This window comes from Ambystoma mexicanum, chromosome 12 (genome assembly GCF_040938575.1).
Source record: "Ambystoma mexicanum isolate Mex_15411 chromosome 12, UKY_AmexF1_1, whole genome shotgun sequence".
Lineage (NCBI taxonomy): Eukaryota > Metazoa > Chordata > Amphibia > Caudata > Ambystomatidae > Ambystoma > Ambystoma mexicanum.
The window spans coordinates 633,575,182-633,592,009 of record NC_090936.1 but is presented as its reverse complement, the minus strand read 5'-3'; positions in this window follow the sequence as shown (position 1 = coordinate 633,592,009).

The window sequence follows — 16,828 nt, the reverse complement described above, 5'->3', positions numbered from 1 at the left end:
ACGGGTTGGAGGCCTGCTCAAGAAAGGATCTGCAGTATAAAAAAAATCAAAGCATTTTCATTTTGCACCACACTCATTGTAGGGGAAGGAAATCCCTGGCTTACGTGATGTGATATGATATGGCATTTATAGCACACCTATACAGAAGTGTTTCAAGGTGCGTGTGCCATGTAATAAATCGTGACACCTCCATCTACCACGGATGCAGGGCTAAACAGAAATAAGATTGCTGTGAGGCTTCCTGGAATTATCAGAATCGCTAGCATTGCCAAAGCCACATTAGAACACCAAGTTGCCCATACAGATGTAAACATTAATATATTCCCTATTTTAAAGTCCCCCATATAACTTTACCACTTAGTGTATTTACAATACTAATCTGGTGCTGCCTCAAAACCTGGTGCGCTGTAGCTATTGGGATCTTATTTTGGACTGTGTGAGAAGAGTTTGGGGCTTGTGGGATACAGCAAGGTAGACCTCTGAGTGAAATGAGGAGGGATTCTGGCCGCTGAACAACCGTCCTGCTGACAAACACCTGAGAAAATCCTTGCCCTACTTCAACAGGCAAAAGTCCCAGCAGGCCACTGAGCACAGCACAGCACCTGAGCATGTTAGAGTAGGTTTTGCGTACATCTCTCAGCCTACTAACCAACATACTAAGGACGGTAAAATGGGCGACTGCAGTCCTCACATTTTAAAGCTGCCCTTCTATTGAAGCTCACGTTCCTACCTCCCATAAGCCTTAGCAGGTTATAGTGATGTATGAGCTACCACACCGACCCATTCCCTCATTTTCCAACTTGCAGATGCTTATTTTGTTTCTCATGGAGAACAATGTATCTTTTCAAGACAAGGAGAGAGAGGGATGGGAGTGGTGGGTGGCATTGAGAGCTAGAGAAATTAGACCTTTATGTGTATGGCCTAGGGTAGTAGTGAGGGGTTGCAGATTGTTTTAACTTGTAGAGCCTTCTCCCGCCTTCCCCCAACTAACAGACTCTCTCTACAATTTTCTACCACCATACACTACACAAGTAAACTCCCCACAGAAGGCAACAACAGGGTAGCCGTTACCACTTTAACTCTAACCGAGTCATCGCTAAGCTATCTTCTGTAGCCCTGTTGCACACTCTTGCATCTGTCTATCAGATCTTGGGCTCTTCCCTATGGATAACATACTCCCAAGTCTCTTCTGCTAAATCCATGTTAAAGCATATTGGCTGTCAGGGGTATTGTACAAAAATGTCGCCCTCATTTGTGCGCTCCCGCAGTCACTGCAACTTTGAAGGTGCACAAAATGAGGGTGACATTTACTGCGCCCAAGCAGAGCATGGGTTGCGGGGGTGTCCCATGCTGTTCCTGGGTGCAGTAATGGGGTCGGAGATTGCGGGGGTGTCCCCCGCTTATCATTTCGGAAAGCAGGGGACAGGTAAGAAAAAAAGAAAAGCAACCTGCGGCGTCAGCTCCAACCCACGTTAGTGGGAGGAGCTGACACTGCAGGGATCGCAGAGTGCAGGCGGCACACGCAGAAGTGTGCCGCCCTAAAGGTAAGTGTATTGGGCGGGTTGGGAGGGGTAATGCAGGCCAGGGGAAGGGGGCACAGTGATCCATATGATCACTGCGCCGCGCCGTAAATGGCGTCGGCATTTTGGCCCTCGCAGTTACGGGCGGTGCAGTGATCACATAGATCCGCTGTCAGGAACCTGGTTCTTCCGACCTGCACCCATCAATACACACATGTTTTGCATCTTTCTTTTCCACTGTCCCACTAATGAACCCCACCCCCTTTTCTCCTACAGAGCCAAGTGCAGCAAGGCCACAGGCAGGTGCTTTACAAGACCACTACATTACATTAGACAAGACAAAATTAAAATGTATTTGTATTTGTTCAAATAAGTGGGGAGGGAGGGTCGGTATTAGAGTCTCTGGTTTGTATTCTCTGGTTTCAGTTATCTGTGGAAAGACATGCAATTCTTCTTGCTCATTTTGTGCAAATTTAAAATCAACCTGTTTCAATACATGGGGAAGGGGTGGTTCTAGTTTTTTAGGTCTTATGGGCTTCATGGATCGCTACTTGTGTGCACCACTTGTATAGGTAACATTATTTACACGCTCTGAATAACATGCACTGCTAATTGGCTTGCCTGCTACCATAGGATGTTTAATTTAAAAACACATAGCATTTGTGTTTATGAAATTACACATGAATACATTAAATTCTCTTTTAAAACTTGTCAATATCTTCCAGGTAATGTAAAAACTGGCACTGGCTCTGTGGCTTTTTTGCACTTGTGCCGTAAGGTACTATTTTTGAGATGACAATAGGAAATGGGCTTTTAGAATCCTTGTTGTCAAATTAAAGTCGGCACACTCAATCCTTGGGCTTTAGCACGTTTTCACAAATGCAGTTCAAAGGAATGTTCAGTCTGTGATGAAATATGGGTTATTTATCTGGTGCTGTCTCTCAGGTGAGACGGTCACTCCCTGCATGTTACAGGTGCACCTATTCTTGGTAATTGTAAAATAAAAAGCACAGCAAATGTGAAGCAGCAAGATGCCATTCTGGCACCCCTGGCTCTAGATTCAAGCAGTCTCCATGTTTCTTACAGATCATAAAGCAAGGGGTAGGGACATTCAGGGAAGCCAGAAAGGGAGGAGCAGTGGGGGATACTACGGAAAGTTAGCATTAGCACACAGTGCATAATAATAGGAGTGAACTGTAAGTCGCAGAGGATATGGAACTATAATAGTGAACTGATGAATGGGGCGCTTGCTCTTACTGCCGCCTACATCTGTTGGCTCCAGTCTGCTCCTGCTCCACCCATGTACTGCGTCACCCAAGCATGTTCTAATTTTGCCTTTAAACCATCTGTCGGTCACACTATAAGGGCCACTGGCTGTTTTCAATTCACAATGCTCATACTCTTCTCTGATTTGCTCCAGTGACTATCTGCCCGCGCCAATCATCCCAAATCCACTCTGAAGCTGCTCAGTTGCTGCTATTCCTGGCATGGATACTAGGCCTTTTGGACACCCACAGACGACAGGGGAGTGCAGGAGCAGTAGGCAGAGAGAATGAGAGAGAGTGGGAGATGAGAAATCTCACAGACTGCAGAAGTCAAGAGAAAGCAAGGATTGCATGGTGCACATGCCATAGAGAGGCAATCAATAAACACAGAGCCAGCCCAAGACTGGCTCTTCCACAATACATCAATTTAACAGAATTCTGAATCATGGCAGACTATTGTCTTTCCCAATGCTTGCTCTCTCTGTGGAGGCGGCTTAACAAAACAGGCATTGCCAAAGTCAATAGCAGGCTTTGTAACTATAGAGTGTGAGATATATTTATATATCCCCACAGGAGAAAGGGGGCTTGCCCTCCATTTTTGCAAAGCCAGGCCTACTTGCCTTGCCAGTGCTTATTATTGGAGAATTGCACGCAAAGAGAATTCCCATTGCTTCCACTTCATAATGTCTGCCATATTGCTGAGCTCCCGTTTACCCTGCAGCCGTATTTGTGTTCCATTTTCTCTCACCAGCGCATATCATGGAGGCTTCATAGCCCAGTCAGCTCTCATTTGAATAACAATGAATCCCTGTGTTTTTGATTGGCAACTGCTGCTTTATTTCATCCTCAAAATCCTTATAGGTTTTCGCATAGAATGGATTGTAGAGAACTGAGCGGAAAGAGCTATGTGGATGGGCAGTACTGCAAGAATAAACATGGTCACCCTCACTTTTACATTTTCAGAAATAGGACTATGATTGTCAAAGTCTCTACTTTAGAAGAGCCCATTGAATACAATACACAGATGAGAAATAATACAAGCTGCTGCAACAAAGGTAGTAAAGTCCACACTGGCACAAATCCTCCAGCATCTGTGTTAAACTTCCTGGAAACAATTAGACCAGCGGTACACAAGGAGCAGTCCAGCAAGCCTTTTGTTCCAGAAAAACATTATTTTTAGTTATACGTCTTAATTGTGTTGTTCCCATCTCATGTTTAATGTTTCCATTGCATCTTATTGATCATGTAATATTTTCTCAAATGGGCAATGTTTCATAGCAACATAATTAAAACATTAGAAAAACATAGTTTATAAAAGATTACTTGAGATCTGTAGCCAACAGAAATAGATCTTAGTGACATGACCCCAGGCCTAGAATTGTCCACTGGCAAGTAGCTGTTTGCAATTTGAAAATCTCCATTTGCCAGTTTGCAGAAGAAATAAAGGTTGCTGATATGGTTACAAGGATGTGTGGGATATTTTAAGTTAACGTGGAGAGGGGCCAGATGCAGAATAAAGGACAGTAAAGAGCCTCTATGCAAAGCTGAGAGACGTTGTGGGGGAATTGCCACTTGGGAAGGCAGGCAGGCGCCTGAAGAACATTATGTGTTATGGGACCTCAAAATATACATTTAGCCCAACATCACAGGGTGCTCTGCAATAATACATTCACTTTTCAGGGGTGATTGCTTCAAATTCTCCCTCTGGTTGCAGCACTAAAGCTCGTGCTGTTGCTCAAGGTCACAAGGCAGCATGGTAACGAATCTCTTCAACCCCAGTGCTGACTGTTGACTTATCTTATTGATTTCTTCTCCATGTCTAGAAGACAAGAGCTATCAATCTATCGTTCACTAAAGATCATAAGACTGCTCTGCTTTTAAACCATGCACGTCCATTTGCAGATTGTGATTTCTTCTGTTGGAAACCAGGCCCTCACAATATACTGCTTTGCCATGACCCATCTCTCAGCAATTATTGTTTTTCTTCCAGCCAATAGAAAAAAAGATATCACAAAATGCTCCTTAAAAAAGATCATACAAATTAATTGCAATTAGTGCCTGTGGTCAAGACTGATGCTTCTCCTTTCCTTGTAGTGGAGCACAAGAGGCGTGTATGTGGTGTTTGCCCAGGATCACAAGGCTGTGCTGCATTGAATACTTCTCCATATGAATAAGAGCTCTGAATATACAGTGAACCCACAATCATATGGAGCTCCGTGCTTTAGTTAATAACATACTACTCTACCCAATACCATTTTATTGTAACACGTCATACTATAGCTTGAATGAAATATCACATAACACCATTTTGCAAAAATCTGTAGAGCACTGCTCTGTATGTGGCTAAATTCTCTCAGCAATGATTGCTGCCGCTTTGCAATCCTCGTGTGTAGTACAATGGAGTCCTGGTTACCCTGCAGTAAGTTATGACGTTTTTTTAATAAATGTGTCTTAAGACACAGCAACCTGCGTGAGATCCTTTTTATTTATAAGGGTCAAAAAAACTTCATAACTTACTGCAAGGTAACCAGGACTCCATTGTAAGAAATGTCCACAAGGGGCATTGGGTTTGGCCCTTCCTCCCTGTGACCTTGCAAAGAAACACCAGGGAAAGAACCACGACCACATAGAGCTCAGCACAGGAGCGTTCATTTTCTAGAACCCATTCTTACTACCTCATGTGTAGTACCTTTGCAACTCACTACCCTCCAATCTTCGCCATGGAAACAACCATTGTCATTTACGACATCCCCTCAAGTCCTTTTTCCTTTCTCTCCCCTTCGCCACCTTTCTGACTGCCCCTCTTGGATCATTCGCTCGCAACCGATCGCCGGATTGCATGGGTACAATACAGAACCCAAAAAAATAATCAGTTATTCCCCTGTGGTTTAACTTATAGTGTTCCCTACTAACCTTTGTGTTATGGCGTTTCATAACTTGAACAGTTCGATCTAATTTGGGCGAATTATTTGTGTATGCAGTGAAGTGGTTGTGTCCATTAAAGCTAGTCATGCGCTGTTATTTCTTGTATTTGTGCAACTGAAATGCAGCCTAAATGGCCCCCTTGCAGCTGCTGCTGAATCTTGTTCTGATTGGCGACTGGGGGTGAGGACTTTCACCGTCCGTATTAATCTGAGGGGTTATGTATGATTACAATTTTACCAATGGGAACGGTTGCAGGTGTACAGAAGTACCAACAGTCGACAGTCTGCATGCATCATTTAAAACCTTGCTGCCCAGGGCTCCTGCCGCTGCAATACAATCTGTTATAATGCTGAGAAATGTCATTATTCGTTATTCTTTGCTTCACAATACAAAGGGGCCAATTTTTCAACATCTTTCGGGTCCCTATGCAGAAATGTTCCCTCTGCTGTGAAAGAAAAATCTTGTGCTTACCTATCCAATTACAAAAAGAAAAAAAGTGTAACCCCCTCCCCCATCCCACCCCCTATGCCTACAATTTGTACTAAACCTCATTGGTGGATGTACATATTTTTAATGTTTTATGGTGGTATTCCATCTTGTAATTGGGCGGTATTTATGCTGGTGGTAAATATTTCTAACCCTGTAAAAAGTAATGGATGGTATTTGTAAATTCTGCCGGTTTTTACCATCACCAGCAAAGATGAAATGAGCCCAATTGAAGGACATGTTTGTAACTTTTCATGTATTTACTTTGTTTATGGTATGAAATAAAGCATGCAGAGGGCGAAGATGGGTCAGCCTGTTCCAATCCCTCTTGCTTTATTTGCATGCTTTAGAGATCAAAGAAAAAAGAATCACTGTAAACATTCAGTGACTTGCGCAAGAAGACAGGCCCTGAATGGTTGCATTTGGCCTGCTGGGCCATATATTGTGCACCAATTAATTGCGCTATCTTGCAAACACAATCTGTGAATGCAAATGCTCTCCTATAACTTAGTGCACAGATACATTCAATTTAATGAATGGTTATAGCTCAAAAGGTAAAAGGCACACAGCAACAATGTCAATGTTCTCCTGTAATAGAATGCAATGATTAATTCACTATATTATATCATAAGATGCTGCAGTCCGAAATGTAAATGTAGAAGGAAAGATGTTAAAGTCTTCCTATGGAGAGCATTAGCTCTCTGACAGAGCTCTTAAAGGCACATATGTTCAGGTTATTTTTATTAATGCTTTTATTTTATTTTATTGTGCATTTGTAAGGCGCTTATACATCAAGTAAAGTATGTTTCAAAGCGCTCCCAGGACAAAGGGGAGGGAACATGGGAATGAGAGGCAAATATAATAACGATGAAGAGAAAGAAAGAGGCTGTCCTACTATGCCTTGTGAGTATTCAGAACATGCAAGTGCAGAGAGAAAGGAGAGACGAGGGAGGGGGTAAGTGCTAGGGGTTCCACGGACGGAAGTGCTAAGGAGTACGTTGCATATACCTGTTAAGTGCCTGTCAGAGAATCACTTGGTTAGTGTGGTCAACAGCCAATACAATAAAGCAAGTTCTGGGGTTGGGAGGAGGCTAAAGGGCGATTAGGGGAAGGGAGCAGCAGGACTCGCAAGGACACATAAGTGCCCTTGTAACCAATCTCAGCAACTGAAGGGTTTAGCAAGAGGGGAGGGGGAATGAGGAGATGAAAAGCAAAGTCTTGAGGAGCTTCCAGGATTTGAGGAGATCCGGCTCAAGGCAGAGAGGAAGGGGGAGCCTGTTCCAGAGGAGAGAGCCAGCTGAGGAAAGAGTTTGGCCACCAGCTCGCTGTTTAAAGAAGCGCTTGACACACATAGAGTTGGTGCTGGAGGAGCGTAGATATCTGGAGGGAGGGTATTTTTTAAGAGCCAGTTGTAGATTGTGTGGTTCTGGGCCCCACACAGCCTTGTGGGTGGTGCAGAGGGATTTTAATTTGATCCTTGCAGTCACAGGGAGCCAGTGGAGAGATTTTAGGGCTGGAGAGATGCATTCTCTGGGATTGAGGATAGGGATAAATCTTGCAGCCCTATTCTGGATAAGCTGGAGGGGATTGACAGAGGAAGAGGGTAGATTATGGAAGAGGTTGTTGCATTAGTCCAGCCTAGAGAGTACCAGAGTTCTAGAGACATTGAGCTTCTGGGGGAAACTAAGGAAAGGAAGGATTCCTTTGAGGAGGTAAAGTTGGAAGTGGGCCTTCTTGGCAAGGTCCTGGATGTTAGGGAACAAGGAAAGGGAGGAGTCGAAGATGACCCCAACGTTTCTGGCTTCAGATGAAGGAGAAGGGGGAGAGCTCATAGATGGTGGCCAGAGTGAAGGGAGGAAAAGGGAGCAGGAGTCCCAATGGGAAGGAACTCGGTCTTACTGCCGTTGAGGCAGAGATTATTGGAGGCACACCAGCACTGGATGGCAGATAGGCAGTCAGGAATGATGGAGTAAGTAAGGAGAGGATCGGAAAGGAAGTTTGAAGAAGAGTTGTGTGCCATCTGCATAACACTAAGGGGATAAAGTGGAAATTAGGTGTGCAAGCGGAGCAAGATGGGTGTTAAATATCCAAGGATAAAGGTCAGAGCCCTGGGGAACACTGCAGGTGGAGATAGAGGTGGGAGAGTAGAAAGGGCCCAGGATAACCTGGGAGGGACGGTCAGTGAGAAAGGAGGTCAGCCAGTCCATTGCCTGCCCTTGAAGATACATATTAGAGGACCCTGGTTTCAATCAGCAGCTCCATAATGCAGAACAAGTGCATTATGCTGAAAGTTCTGCGACAGTAGCAGGCATTTTGTAGATGCAACTATAACTGTTTAAGTTTGAGGACAGGTGTCAAATGTTTTTCCTATCATTGTTGCTATTTATGTTGCCTGGTAAATTGCTTACTTTTATATTTTTACTATCAGAACTTGCCTTTTATTGTCACCTGTTTGTGTGGTTACAAAATATGATAACCAGGCTCCCAATCCATACCAACTAGCTGCTATGAGTTCCATACATTTTCTTTCTTTGGGGCTTTGAATCCTAAGTGGTATTTTCACAGGTACCATCTTGGAATGACATGACATCCTTGAAAAAGTTATTGTTACTTGTTCATTTCAGGTTTTGCCAATTAATCGATTACGTGTGTGTTTTACTTGCTTGTGACAACTTTCAGTTGCAACATGTAAGAACACATTATTGTGAATGAATCATCGGTATTATAGGATAACATTATGAAGCCAGGAGGATAGCTCATGGTCAACACGTTTGCCATGGAAGCAAGACAGCGCATAGCAATACATGTTTGAATCCCAGGCTCGCGGTTTGCTCTGGTATTAAGCGTGTTATAAAAGGACAAGTATCATTTTGTGCATTTTAACTTTCAGCTGTGTGAAATGTAATGTTGTAACAGTGACAGAATCCATGCATTATATTATAGAATATGTTTTCCTTTACATATTGCTTTTGTAATGCAATGGGACAGAGCATATGACCTGCAGGCTACGTACAACCCTTCAGGGCATGATTTACAGCCAGAGTCTATAGAGTCTATTTCTGGTTGTTTGATCTCTCGCATACAGAGGGGAAATAATGCAATTAAAGCAAGAGGACTTTCTGTTGCTGTTCCTTTTCATATGTAGAAGAGGAAGAGCATCATCAAATAAACCTCTTATTTTTTTATTCTTTTAAAAGATTTTATTAATTGTATTCAAAACAAACAACAATACAAACAAACCCAACACGCAGAGCAGTTTACAACAGTTCCATTAAACACCATTTGTATTTCCATTTTTGCCACTGCTCCCCTAGTCCCACCCTCCATTATGAGCCTATTTGTACTTCGCATTCAGTATCTGCTACATGTGGCAGGGTCTCACTACCCTCGGATTCCGTTGGGTCCGATATAGATCCGAACAGTTCCGCTATTAATAATTTCCATGCCATCAGGGTACCCACTTCTTCCTCCCCACTCATGTTGCTCGCCTCCTGCCATACTATCGTTTCGGCCTCCGCCCATTTCTGCAACTCCTTCCACCACACCTCCACCCGTGGCTTGTGGCACTTCTTCCATCCCATGGCAATCCTCCGTTTTGCTAGAACGTATGTCAAATCTTTCAATTTCTCAAAATGTTTAAGTTTCCGTGGTCTGGGGAACCCTCCCAGCAAGCAAGCCCAGACCATGTCTATGACGAGCGTGACCCCCTTTTTCGCTAGTTTTTGTGCCACTTCACCCCAGAAACATTCGATTACTGGGCATAACCAAAACATGTGTGTCATGTCAGCGTTTTCCATGTCGCACTTAGGACACGCCTGTCGCCCAGTGTTTCCGAACTTGGATATCCTCAGAGGGGTCATGTATGCTCTATGCGTTATATACAGCTGTATTTGCTTAAGTCTGGCGTTTCTTGTGATATCCCAGGGCGCGTTCCCACATCCCATCTTACATTGGGGCCCCCACCTCCGCTTTCCAATCCAGTCTCAAATGTGTCAATTCCTTCCCAACCTTGGTCATCACCATCTCATACAATCTAGAAATCTCATGCCCCCCTTCTGATATGTCATATATTGCACCCACAATAGCATCTGGTTCCTCTGTCAATACTGTTTCAGGCCACGTTTTCTGAATTTTCTGAACCATCCTATGGTATGTAACATATTGGCCAGTATGTAATCCCACCTCCTCCCCAAGTTCTTCAAAATCTCTAATTGTCCCCTCTTGCCAAATGTCCCCTAACGTTACCAGCCCCACCGATTCCCAGTAGGTTCTGATAATCACCCTCAGCTACTTATCCCCTCCTGCTAAAGCAAGCAGCGGTACCTGCGAGGAGCATGGGAATGGGTCGTCCATCATCCGACACGCTTGACGCCACATTTTCCACCCAAGCATCATCATCCTAGGGCGCTCCTTCATATCTGACTCAGACAACCATATCATTTCCCTTAAGTAAAATGGGGTACAGTCCTGCCCAAACAACCTAAGTTCAGGGGTCACTTCATCGGAGAGCCAATTGGCCACATATTGTAGTTGACGTGCTGCATAGTAAACCTCAAAATTGGGCAGTTTAATACCCCCCCCCCCTTTTCATAGAGGTTCTGCAACTTCCATAGCGCCACTCTATTCTGGGTACCATGCCATAGGAAGTCCCTACACATACTATTCAGTTTAGCAAAAAACTTCTTGGGTATCATATGTGGGATATTACTAAAATAATGTAGAAGCCTAGGTAGGACCACCATCTTAAGCATTGCCCCCCGTCCCATCATTGCTAGGGGCAACTTCTCCCAAAACTTCATGCATTTCCGGATTTTCTCAATAGCTACCTTAGTGTTGTGCTTATGTTCCTCTTCTGCTGTGTGATACACATCTATTCCAAGGTAACGGAAAGAACTAATCACCCATGGTATCTGTAACACCGGTAACCTTTCCACAGGGGTCCCCTTATAGCTACCTAGCAGGAATGTACTAGATTTTTGAGGATTCACCGCTATGCCGGACAACCCCGCATACTTCTCCATCACTTCCAGGATATATTGAAGATTTTCTTCCGGGTATTTCAAGTATAGTAACAAATCATCCGTATATAAGGGTATTAGGTGCCGCTCCCCCCCAACCTCAATACCTATCGTATCATATTGTTGCCTGAGGTATATTGCTAGGGGCTCCAGGGCTAGAATGTAAAGCATCGGGGACCTGGGGCACCCCTGCCTGGTGCCTCTACTAAGCTGCCATCTCTCGGATATCACTGATCCCGTTCGAACTCTGGCTAGCGGCTCACTGTATAGCATTTTCGCCCACCTGATATAACCCGGCCCTACTCTGTATCCTTCCAGGGCCGCCAACAGCCAATGCCACTTAACAGAGTCGAAAGCTTTACCTGTGTCTAGGGATACAATCGCCATTTTGCCTTCATTCCTATCCGCCCATTCGCTCACCCGGTGGAGTCGCCTATGGTTGTGGGTTATATTCTTATTCGGGACATAGCCCGTTTGGTCTGGGTGGATTAATTTGCTAATTACTCTTTGCAATCTGTTTGCCAGGACAGCCGTCAATATCTTGCTGTCCTGGTTCAGCATCGACAAAGGCCTGTAGGAGCTACAGCTATGCCCTGGTTTGTTGGGTTTAGGGAGCGGTATTATGATCGCTTCTCTGAGTGACTCCGTCAACCTTCCCATCTCAAACGCTTCGTTAAGCATTTCTAGCATTGGGGGGAGCACTTCTTCTCTATATACTTTATAAAATTTGCTAGGGAACCCATCTGCTCCTGGGGTCTTACTGGTGGGCAACTGCCTCACAACCTCCTCCAAGGTAATTGGTGCATCAAGCTCTTCTCTTCCCTCATCACTTATCTTGGGCAGTCCTATATCTTCTAGTGTTTCGGTTATCTCCTCTCGACTGCCCCCCTCCTTGTCCCCAAATAGCACCCTATAATAATCCGCAAATTCCTTGTTGACTCCTTCTTGGGTGTCTACTACCTCGCCATCTTCTCTAGTTATTGTCCTAATCGGGGGTTTAGGGGTTTCGCTCTTGTACAGCCACGCTAAAAGCCTACCCATTTTATCCCCTCCTGCGTGCTGTCTTTCTACATACTTTTTATAATTGAGGTTGCAGAGTCTTTTCCAGTGTTCCGCACACTTCTGCTGTAGTTTAAGTACTAGCTCCGTGTCACACTGCCATTTTCTAATGTTCTTTCTAGTTCATCTTCTACTCTTTGTAGGTCAGCCAGAACCCCACCCTGCAGGCCCTTTGACTTAGCTATGGCAACCCCCCGCATCACCACCTTAAGAGCTTCCCATAGTGTACCCGCCGAGTCAACACTACCAGTATTCGTTTCAAAATAGTTAGTGATCTCATCTCTTATATCCTCTCTAAAGACCGGATCTTTGAGTGCCTCCGCTCGGAGGTGCCATGTCGGGATCCATGCCCTCGGGGGGCAGTATTGCCACCCGAGGACCAGGGGCGAGTGATCTGAGAGGACCCTCGCCTTATATTCTATTTGAGTGCTCTCTGCCATTACATCCGGCGTGGCAAAGACATAATACAATCTCGTGTGTAGCTGCTGCGGGGCTGATTAGTGCGAATATTGCCTTCCATTAGGATGTTTTGTTCTCCACACATCTACCAAGCCAAAATCATCTAGTAACACCTGCAATGCTTTGGCCGCTGGGGTGGGCCTGTCAATCCTGCTATCGGATCTGTCCACCTTGGGGTTCATTACACAATTGAAATCACCGCCCCAAATAACCGCGTTTCCCACACACATACTAAGGTTGGTGCACAGAGTTCTGAAGTATGCCGCCGTGTTTTGGTTGGGAGCATACGTATTTACGATGCATACCCCTTTATTCTCCACCAGCACTCTCAATATAACCAGCCTCCCATCATTTTCCGCCACTTCCTCTAGTAGCTGAAACGGGACGTGCGGCGCCACCCAGAAAAGCACTCCCCTAGCGTAAGCAGAGTACAATGAACCCACCACAATCCCTTTCCATTTTTTCCCCACTAGCTCCAACTTCTCTCGCGTCAGATGCGTCTCTTGTAACAGTGCAATATCTATCTTTTGCCTTTTCAAATACAGCATGACCTTATTCCTCTTCATATAACTGTTAAGTCCCCTGACATTCCACGTTAATATCTTGAGATCTCCCATAGCGCGTTAATACCTTCCTCCCCCATTTCCAACCGATCCCTCCCAGTCATACTATGCAGATACAACCCTTCATCTCTTCCATGTAGGCTCATGTTTGAACTTAAACTCCCCATAACTATGTACACCCCAAACTTCCCACCTCCCTTCCCTCTCCCCACCCATCCCTTCCCCAACAACACCCTCCCCAACTGTTGCCCAGCTCCATCCCTGGATCTCAGGCACCCCCACATCTAGCCCTGTCCAGCACAACCTTATGCTCAGGGCTCAGTACGGTGAAGTCGCCCTAATGGCCACTTAACTATTAGTATTTCGGGGGTGGGTTGCTTCCATCCTGTTGCTCCTATTTTCGAATTTATTACGCTTTGTGTTAACCCTATGCAGCTTCCAATTGCATTTTACCCACTATATTCCAGTCCATGCCGAGCACAAGGCCCGAATGCTACCCAGTGTTCAACCAGTCCCACTTTCCGGTATAATCCGGTACCCCCTCCCACTTACCCCCTCAATGTTCGTGGCACCAGTTCTTCAGTCGTCCTGTTCCTGCCAGTCACGGTCCACTTCTTGTTCCGGGCAGCCTTGCAGATCCAGCCACGTTACCACCTCCTCAGGAGTGTCAAAAAAAAGCGCTCTGCTCTTATGTAGCACCTTCAGCTTTGCCGGGTACAGAAGCATGTACTTGATGCCTGCTGCTCGCAGCCTCCTCTTGACGGCCACATAGCTGTATCTCTGTCTCTGCACCAGCATCGTGTAATCCGGGTACGCTGTAATGTTGGCGGATGCTTTCTGTATTGGTCCGCCTTTACGAAAATATTCCAGGATCTTCTCCCTGTCTCTATAATTCAAGATCCTCGCGATGATGGGTCTCGGCGGAGCCCCAGGTCATGGTTTCCTCATTAAGGCGCAGTGCGCCCGCTCCACTGTGAATCCCTGCGAAAGCTTGTCTGCTCCTATTTCCTGTAGGATCATGTTCTCCACGTAGTTTGTAGGTCCTGGCCCTCTTCCCCCTCCGGCAGGCCGACCACCTGTATGTTATTTCTTCTCGCTCTTCCTTCCGCTTCTTCCACCCGATTTTCCAGGTTGGCAACCTGCTGTTTGAGCACATGAACTTCCTTTGCATTATTTGTGCTGACATCGGTATGGGTCTTTACAGCACTTTCCAGACCACTTGTTCTCTCCGCCAGCGCCCTGACATCTTGCTGTAACAGGGTAAGTTCAGTTCCTACCGCATCAATTTTGTTTTCCAGGGCTGTCCGTAAGTCCGCAATTGCCGCGCCCCATTTAGTGCTCAGCTCTGTTATAGCCTCCAGGATCTGGTGCTTATTTCCTTCTGGGCTTCTTCCGCAGTAGTCGCAGCCGTGCTCTGCTCCGATGTTGTAGGGGTCCTCTGTGTTTTTGTGAAGACCTCCATTGTGGGTTGTTTGGTCTTGGCTCTCAGACTTTTTACCGACATGATGCAACCTTGCCCACGTGTCTGGCTCGGCTCAGTGCTGTTTAGTTTTTGTTCGAGTCGTTGGGGTTTCTGTATACCAACCTACATCTATTATGGCACGTGAAATTGTTATTCGGGTGGATTGTAGCTTCCCACGTATTACTTTCTGCACATAATTCTCGTCCCAGGAGCGCCGCTTCATCTGTGTCAGGCAGAGAAAGCTTTTGATATTGTCTGACGGCAGTTATTGTCCACCGTTCCGCTTGAGCGGCAAGGTCCGGTCGCCCATGCACACAGATGCAAGCCACTCCGGTTCTCAGAGCCTATTTTAGTTATGTCACAACAATATCCAACACCACCGCCATTCTGCGGTGTCCACTTAGGCTATGAATTGCTTCCTCGCTTCCGGCATCCTGCATGGGCGTCTGTGTTATCTCCTATTCCCGTAGGGGTACCATTGTCCCACAGGATACAGCACCTCATGTCCTCATGTCCTATTCACTGGCGCTTCCCCCAGTGTCTGGATCTCTCCCTGTGTAATGTCTCTGAATCTGCTGGGTCCTTTCACAATCTGGCCTGCGTTACGTAAAACCTGGGTGTCTGGGCTCATGCAGTGCTCACCGGTCCATAATTACACACGATCATTGAGGCAATTGTAGCAGATGACTTTGTGCCGCCACTGAGACGATTCGGTCAGAGCGCAGGCTCAGCTGCCAGTACACCGCCTTGCTCTCTCTCAGCCCCGTCTATATGAGCCGGCGCTTCCAATCCTATTCCGGGGTTACTGTGGCTTAGCGCCCCCGATCGCCACCAGTGTCTGTCTTCAGTCGGGCACAATTTCCTCTCAGTGTCTGTGCCTATTGTCAGCAGGGTGCTGGCTTCTGCGTCCCTAGTGCTTCTTTCTGGTCTCTGTGACTATCAGAGGCTGGTGGTACATACAAGGTGCATATGCCCACTTGCTGCGTCTGCAGGCCGCAGTGGTTGACTTAAGCAGCATGTGCATCCCAATCCTTATGAGGCTGCTTCACGGTCCATCAGTGTAATCCTTTGTTCAGGATCGGTCGCCATTTTGTTTCGGACGACGCGAGTCTCGGCGTCGCTTGTTTTGTCCGTAGTTGCTCTTCCACTCCTCGGTGCGGCTCCGGGATGCAATCCCTGCGTGCACGTCGCTTTCGACCTATTGTGGGTACGTTGTCATTCCTCTTGTTTGTTCCGTGTGTACATCGTCCCGGTTCAGTGGGAGAACCGAGGACGTGCCGCCGATCACATGGCCAGTTAGCCCAACACTGCACACTTCCCCTCGTCAGCCCGGGCTGTACGTGAGCTTCTCTCGGGTAGTCAGCTGCTCACTATTCCAGCAGCAGCTGCACGCGTGCAGCCCGTTGACTACTCACCCGGCACCCGATTTCAAGTGCCGCCGAGGGTTTCTTTGTGTTGGCGCGCCACCATCTTAGTGTCAGTTACGCCGCTCCCGAATCAGGACACAAAGTAGCTTAACTCCCGCTACTGTGTCCACCCTCTCCCGCCAATACGCTCATCTGCTGCCTGAGGTATTCACACAGATATAGTATCTTTTTTCTCCTGGAATCAGCCGTCAACACATGAGCTTTGCTTCGGATCAATAAGTCGGATCACGGAGCTCCAAGGAATCACAGCCTACTCCATGGCTGCTTGGCCACGCCCCCCAAATAAACCTTTTTCTTATAATTTAAACAGTACATCAGTTGGACCATTAAAATAAATTAATCAATAACATGCACAAATGTGGCTTAAAGAGACACCAACCACTCCCATACATACAAAAATCAGTCAAAAGATTTTGATGTAGTATGAAAGTGCTTAACAGAAGGTTTGTGTTGGACATGCAATGCAATCTTCATTCATAAAATCTCCCAACATTTAAAAAAAATAGTAATAGTTGTAAAAAATTAGTTGTGAAATCAGAGTTCTGTTCTTCTGTTAAATGCAACAAAGGTGCCAATTGGTACCACATTTAAAACGAAGTATGACATGAATTACAACACGAGAGTATTGGTGAGGGTGGGCTGCT